Raw genomic sequence first — 8,555 nt, 5'->3', positions numbered from 1 at the left:
TAGTCAGTTAGCAGACCATAGTAACATAGTAAATGACAGCAGATAAAGTAGTAGTATGTGTAAACTTGAAATCTTTTGCTGGCCTCAGAGCTTCCTCATATTCAGAATGCAACCCTTACATGAAAAAGGTTGGAGAACAGAGCTGTAGCACATAGTACAGGACATAATATTGATAATCAATGGGATATCTTTATTGTGTATAAGGAACCATGAATTCCCCTGCAAAATACGTAGTATCATAATCAATAATCCTCTATCATAATTTGACCCGTGCAGCCCACAAACACAACCCTTGTTTGTAAATATATTGTGGAAGGATGCAAGGGTACCTAGTGATGTACAGAATTGCCAGTTTAAATAGTTTCACAGTCTGACTGACTTTGCAGAGGGGAAGTCATGAATAACCTGCAACTGGATAATAGGTTCTCTGTCAATTGATTTGGTCTTTACTGTGTCCTTGACCATTCTAGAAATCACCTTTATTTACAACTCCTATGTTGTAGATTTGTGCACTCTCCTTCAAAAAATGACTCTGAGTGATAATCTGATGTTAGTTCCATCAGAAGGGCATATTGATTCATCTCTACAGACACATAAAATACTGAAACTATAATTAAAGTGTATGAAAATGGAAGAAGATGTGTGAATAATTGATTTTGTAGTGCATGGCTGCATAAGAATTGTCCCCTCTAGAGTCTAGACCAGGGGTTCTGAACCCAGTCCTCTGGACACACCTAGCCAATCAGATTTTCAGCACACCCTCAGTGAATATGCATGAGCTAGATTTGCATGAATGGTCTTAATTGTATGCAAATCTAGCTCATGCATATTCATTGAGGGTGTGCTGAAAACTTGACTGGCTAGGTGTGTCCTGAGGATTGGCGGGGTGGCCACTGCAAACATGTACTGTATATTGCATTTGAGAAAATACCCAGTGACTAAGAAATCAAATCAGATTAACTCTTTTGGGTACTTTTTTCAAACTTTTTTTTTCCTATTCCTCAGTATGATAAATTCAATTCAGTATGATTTTTTTTCTAGTACATCTTGCTATAACCACATTAAGAAATAGAGCTCAGGCAGCAGACTATAAAATGGGCAATCAATATTGCATAGAAGGCTTTTACATCCTAAGGGCCTGATTTAGTATCCATCCTATATTTCACAGTAACTGAGAATGTTTTGGATAATTGATACCACCTCTTTTTCCCCCCTCATAAATTGCTGACATCATATACTGCTAAGTTAGGACAGCCACAAATATATAAATGTGATTATCTCCCTTCAGATCATTAATAATACTTCTACAGATACTGCTTATGACTTACAGCACTATTACACACAGTGGGGTAGATATTCAAAGCAATTTAAACAGCCAGAAATGGTTTCTGGCCCTTTAAATTGCATGTCTGGGGCTAACCAGACACACTTAGCAGAAATTAACCAAAGAGCGCCACTTAAAATGCTCAGTTAGCACCAAACCTGGAACTAGCTATTTTGTGGGCATTCCCAGGGCAAAGCTAGCACTTAGTCAATTAAGTCTTAATATTGAGCTCTTAAGTGGCTAGGATAACTGTTTGCTCTAAATAACTACATGAACAGACTTCATAACCTCCCCCCCCTCAGCTTATATTCTATCTCTAGAGGAGGTCAAGGAAAAAACTCCCAGACACAAAAATGTAGTTTAAATATTTAAGGCATTGGGAGTTCTTAACATTCTACTAAATGGTAGGAAACCATCCAAGAGTCTCCCTGAATTACAAGTGACTGGCCATTTTATTGGAAGTATGACATCATCAATTATTATACACCATCAATCCACAACGGCATATAAAAAAATTCAAAGTGCCTCATTTCTAAGTGATCTTTTTTTCAGATAATACCTTCACAGACAATTATGGATCCATATTAATCATTATGGAATGATTAATTGAAAGTCATCAGGGTAGATTGTGTACATCATGCCCAGCCCTAACAATAATAGGCTGTACACACATGTTAAAAAGTACAGGCAGTTCCTGAGTTACAGACACCCGACTTAAGTACGACTTATACTTAAGAATGCGGTTGTGGCTGCATTTGACTTCACTGAGCAGTATTTCCAGTGTTATAAACTCTTACACTTCTTCTGTAACAGATACAGAAATGATGCATAGTCACCTTAAGAACAGAGTGTGGTTGTGCATGCCGTGCCTTAGAATGAACACTGGTAGGGACAGTTGACCCTTTTTGTCAGCTGGGAGCAGAGGTAAGCGGCAAGAGTCTTAAAATCTCCAAGTTCTGAGTTATGTACAAATCCAGTTTAAGAGCATCTTTAAAAACATAATGCGTTCTTAACCCAGGGACTGCCTGTAATGCAAACAATAAAGACCCCTGAGGAACACCAGTAGATAATGTAAACCACAAGGAAACGTCTTCACATATGCATACTTGTTGGAATCAATCAATTAAGAAAGAAGGAAAACAGATTCTTAAAGTACCACCCTCAAACCCATAACATTTCTCAAAGTTAGATAATGGCAAGCAACAAAAAGAAGCCCAAGGGCTCCACAGTGAGAAAAGGGACACCATAAACAAAGGGGCAGAAACTGTGGAATACAATGTTCTTGAAATGTTGTTTATTAAAAAGGTAAAATCAAGGCAAGTACATCCACTGTGGGGAGCAGCTGACCCTATTGATAGTAACAGACCCAACAAGGTCCATGTTTCAGCTAACACAAGCCTTCCTCAGGGGTCCAGGGCAGTATACATACGATTGATATACTGAGATGGATGTGAATGCGAGAACAAAAGCTCTGTCTGTTACTATCGATTGGGTCATCTGCTCCCACAGTGGATGTACTCACCTTGATTTTACCTTTTTAATAAACATTTCAAGAACATTGTATTCCACAGTTTCTTCCACTTTGTTTCTGCTATCTCAAAGTTAGATAATAACAATATCTTAGAACTCTGTTGTGCCCAAAATTCAATATATCCTCTGCAATTACAAAGTCCTGAAGCTGTGCTAGACCAGTTTCTCTATAATTTTTTGCCAAAGAGAGGATCATCATCACATTTCTTCAATACAGGACAAATACTGCTCTTTTGAAAGAACTAGGTACTTGTCCAAAAGTCAATGATTTCTCTACAATAATTGCCACATATTTGGCATAATTACTTCTCATAAAGGGGTCCTTTTATTAAGGTGCGCTAAACGATTTAACGCGCTAAAGATTAGTGCACACTAAATGCTAAGGCACCCATAGAATATAACACTGATTCTGAAATGTGTTTACAAATCTTAGATATTTTGCCATGAACGGTTAATGGAAAATCCTAGTTTTTTAGGTGTGACTGTTAGAATGCCCCTTACCCTCTGAAGTGCGGGTTTTTTGACAACTTCACTTGTAAAGCTTTTGGTTGAGAACAGCTAATTTTAATAGATTCAGAGATGCCAGGTTATTCAGATTTTGAGCCGGTCCTGCATTTCTGACCACTCCATACTGGTGCATTATGGGCTTGCATCACTAATTTCAAAAGGCAGGATCAGGTACTACAGATTCCACACTGCTTTGGGATGTAAGTTCAAAACCAGACCCGACAACCTGGCATTTCCGTATACTGCTCAATATTATTTCTGTTTATATTAAGAACTTTCTCACGATATGCCAAAAGGCATTGATTTTATGATGCTTGTGTAGTCACTTCTGGTGGATTTTTTTCCATCTCTTTTCTTTTCCCTCAGATACTACTTTGCAGATTTCATATTAGGAGTACACCAAGCAACGTAGAGGGCATAATCAAAAGATATGTCTAAGTCCAATTTGGACTAAGGGCGCTAGTTGCTCAAAGTCGGCAGCAGCAAAATATTCATTCTCAAAAAGTACATCCAAAATAATTTTTTTTTTTTTTTTTTAAATCATCTATCTGTACATCCAGACGTTTGGACGTCCAGACTGCCACTAGGTCTATCTTTATACCACATTCTCAACAAAAAATTCATCCAAGTCCCAAACACCCAGAACAAGACCTTTTGGATGTGGGAGGGACCAGGATTGTGATAGACTAGCCACCTAGACATGGCAATAGAGTAGTGAGGCACCTTACAGAGCACAGCTGTGAATGTCACAAAAAGGTTGCCACATAAACATCTCACCAGAACTCCCTTATTGGCTATGGTGAACCCCCCCAAAACACACTATAGCCACCTGTCTACAACCCCAATAGCCCTTTTGGCTGCAGGTGGTACCTATATGGCAGTAGAGTAGGGGTTTGGGGGGGCTCACATTTTCTATTAGGCTTTCCTATGCCAGGTGCTGATGTTCCAAAGGCAGGTATGTACGTTTTTATTCTGAACTTTGTGGGGGTGCAACAGGGTCAGTAAACATGGGGGAAGTGTGGGGGGGGGTCTTTACTTTGTCCCTGCAGTGGTTATCTGGTCACTTTGGATACCTTTTGGGCACTTATACCTGTCTTTACATCGTCTAACTCATAACGTATAAGTTTCGTCTAGGCAGTCTTGTCAAACATTCGATTATCCCTGCAGGACGACTAAGTCTAGGTCAGCCCACATCCCACCCTAACCACTCCTCCAAAAGAACCGATTTCAGCTCCGGGCGCACAGTGGCATTCAGCGGTCTAAAATATCTCTGGATACATCCAAAAAGCCGTTTTGATTATCGGCACTTGGACGACCTGTCTTTTAGATCGTCCAAGTGCCAACTTGGGCGGGTTGTTAAGACGTATTTAAGTTTCAATTATGAGCCCAATAGTGTCTTCAGATAAAAAAAAAAAAAACAAAACCCCACTTCGTGTCTAATGAACTTTCTAAAGAAGTCAACCAAAAGTTGCATCAACTGTATCTGAGTTAGAAATATTTTTCAGTTAAGGTAAGGTAACTACTTTGACTTTAAGTCTTCTAAAGAGTATCTTTACCTGGTTAAACAAGATCTACTAATTATAGGAGGTTCTATAACCACAGGTAATCCCAAATGAAAGAAAAGCTTAAACTGATCTTACCATACTGAGACATAGCAAACAAAACATTTCAACAATAATGCATAACATCTCCAAGAAAGATCAGATCTAATTTGTGCCATAGAAAATGAGAAACATCTAAAACTACATTTGGAAAGGTTAAATGAAAGCTTAATGGGCCAGATTCAGTAAATGACACCCAAAGTTAGGCACCATTAAGACCCATGCTAAGCTGGTGTTCAGTAAAGGGCACTCTGTGCAGAGCACCCCTTATAAGATACTAGTGTAGTGCACTTCCTACATGTAACTATGGATGTGAGGACTTACATTTGCCCAAAACTGGTATAAATCCTTGCACCCAGCTGATAGCAATTAGGCTCATAAATGCAAGTATTGTATGACTTCATACCTAAATTCTGGGAATGTCCCTAACCCACCATGCCACTGCCATGGCCACACCCCTATTTTGAAGTGCTATGAAATTTAGGCACAAATATTATAGAATAGAGTGTAGAGCAGATCTATATATACCGGTAACTCCTAACTAGTGCCAATTAACTCCAATAATATATTGTTAATGCCTAATTGACTAATTAGTTTACACACGCATCTATGTTGTATGTATATATATAAAATCATCATCAATGCTTCTTTCAGTAGTTCATAATAAAGGCAGTTAGTGTACTGTAGAATAAACTTTTAGTTGAGTAAAAACACTTTGACCTGTATGCATAAGCAAATAGGGACCCAGTGCAGTGGCTCATGAATATTTGTATGGAAAAAGATAAGCTGCTCAGCTGAATTTTGAATACATTGCAGTAGAGAGACATGGTCACTGGAAGATCTGAGGGTCAGGTTGCAGTACTCTAAGTAGGAGTTGATGAAAGTGGATGTAGGTCTTGGTAATGAGTCTCAGCTCCAAGTGAGGATGACATATCAAGGAGAAGGTAGTGATCGACCTCAAAGCAGTAGGAAGATGAGGAGTGGATTGAGAATACCTTGAGTACAGGATGATAGCAGGGCTAGTATGACCCAGTAAAGGAAATTGAGGAATGTTATCACAGCATATTTTAAGGCAGCCATAACAGTTGCAGTAGCAATTCATTGATGAGGGCATGACTACAGGGGAAAGAGAGCTGATGAGCTGGGTGGAAATGTGATTGAAGGTTCAAATAGTTAGATTGGAGAGATGAAGGGTGTTTTCCTCTTCTGTGATTTCAGTGACTAAAGAAAGAGGAGAGAAATGAAGTTGGAGAGGGGAAGAGGGGGGAGAGAGTAGACCTGGAGGAGAACTGAAGATTAATCTTATAAACCTCGTCATGGAAGTAGTCAGCCGCCATCTGACTAGAGAAAAAAAAGATGAAAGGGAGTTGAGTATAGCAAAGCGGTTTGGAATCAAGGAGTTTTGCAGACAGACATAGTTGGCTTCACAAGACTAATATGGTAGACTGGGAAGAAGGTCATCATATGAACACAATTTTAGCCAGAGATGTGCTGGAGAGCAGGCACAGGAATGTAGAAAGAAAATTCTGAAGGTCAGCTAAGCCTGAGATTTAGTACACTTTACAGGTTGGTGATGAGGAGGAGCAAGGAGTGTAGAGAAGCAGCAGATGAGATGCAGGGAGGTTGTTGTGACCTGCTGGTGAATTGGCTGGTGAGGTCACTCCCTGAGCTGGTTATAGGATCCTCTTTTATACTCAACACTCTCATCAAGGTTTAAAGAAAATCAATACTTTAAATTCCAGTCAGTCTTTATCATTTCTCTGGCTTATAAAATAGATATAAACCTTTTACAGTCTGCAATCTCCAGGACTAGTTACAGCAGGGGTGTCCAATGTCGGTCCTCGAGGGCCGCAGTCCAGTCGGGTTTTCAGGATTTCCCCAATGAATATGCATGAGATCTATTAGCATACAATGAAAGCAGTGCATGCAAATAGACCTCATGTATATTCATTGGGGAAATCCTGAAAACCAGACTGGACTGCGGCCCTTGAGGACCGACATTGGATACCCCTGAGTTACAGGATGAACTGGCCCTCTTCTAGAGCTCAGAATAACAAGCCAAAACAGAAACCTGGCACATCTACCAGCTGCTCTCCCCTATTTGGAAGTCCAAAAGTCAAAATCAAAATGCCCCTGCCCCAAGGGCTAACTGAAACACTTAAGTCTAAGGCAGGGGTGTCAAAGTCCCTTCTCGAGGGCCGCAATCCAGTTGAGTTTTCAGGATTTCCCCAATGAATATGCATGAGATCTATTAGCATACCATGAAACCAGTGCATGCAAATAGATCTCATGCATATTCATTGGGGAAATCCTGAAAACCCGACTGGATTGCGGCCCTCGAGGAGGGACTTTGACACCCCTGCTCCGAGTATAAAGTAGCTGCAGCTCAGAATTGGTTTGGGTTGGGCGATCAGAATAGAGAATGATACAGGGACACATTTTCCCCACCCCTGAGGGATCTCTCTTTCCCCGTCCCATCCCCATGAGTTCTGACCCTGTCCCATTCCTGCAAGCTCGGCCTTAACCACACAAGCTTTGAACACTTAAGATTTTAAAGTGTTTGAGGCTTGTGCAGATGAGGTCAGAGCTTGCAGGGACAGAGCTCATGGGGACAGGACAGGGATAGAGAGATCCTGTGGAGATGGAGAAAATGTGTCCCTGTGACATTCTCTAGATCAGACTCCACCACCAAAGCAATTGTGTGACGAATGCAAATGAACTGCAACTTCTCACAAAGGAGTCACTTCACCCTTAGATTTTAGGCCTTCAGAAACATGTTGTCCCAATTTTAATTGTACCATTGCATATAGTTTATATCCTGAGTTCTATAGTTATTGATAATGGTTTGATCAGGTTATCTTGCATACAGAGTTAACATTTAGGAATCTGTTGTGGAAAAACTCTTTTAAAACTGAGAGTTCTGAGTAAGTTGTGTTCATTATTGGGAGACGTTCAAAACGTTTTGCAAAGTTTAGTGTTGAATGGCTTGGACTATTGTAATGTGGGATATATGGGCCTCCCCACAAAACTGATTTATTTTCTGCAAGTGAATGAATATGTGAAACCTTTCATCAAGAAATTACAATGGTTGTCTGTGGCACAAAGAATTCAATTTAAATTGCTATTGATGGTGCATAAGAACTTGTATCAAGAATTATGTCATTTTCTCTCTGAAAATATTCATTGGTATGCCAGTCACTTCATTCAGAAGTTGGTTGTACCAAGTTTTAGGACCGCTCGATTGGAGTATATGCCCAGTTGGAGCAGGTCCAATTGAATAGAATAGATTGCCCGTGGAATTGTGCCAGCAGAAGACTCTATCAGCATTTAAGCTTCTGTTGAAGCAGCATCTATTGATTCAGGCTAATTTTCAATAAGTTGCAGTACTCTGGACTCTTCTGACATTTCTGATCACAGAAATGTGATTATGCTTATAAGTTTCCAAGTTTCCAAGTTTTATTAGTGCTTGATAAATCGCTTATTAAATACCTAAGCGATGTACAATTCAGGTAAAATATAAATACAAATACATTGACCTTTAAATTAAAAAAAACAAAAAAACATACTGGGTTAACACACATGAAACAAGCGGG

This window comes from Geotrypetes seraphini, chromosome 7 (assembly GCF_902459505.1).
Source record: "Geotrypetes seraphini chromosome 7, aGeoSer1.1, whole genome shotgun sequence".
NCBI classification, from domain to species: Eukaryota; Metazoa; Chordata; class Amphibia; order Gymnophiona; family Dermophiidae; genus Geotrypetes; species Geotrypetes seraphini.
Note: the sequence above shows the minus strand (reverse complement) of the source record.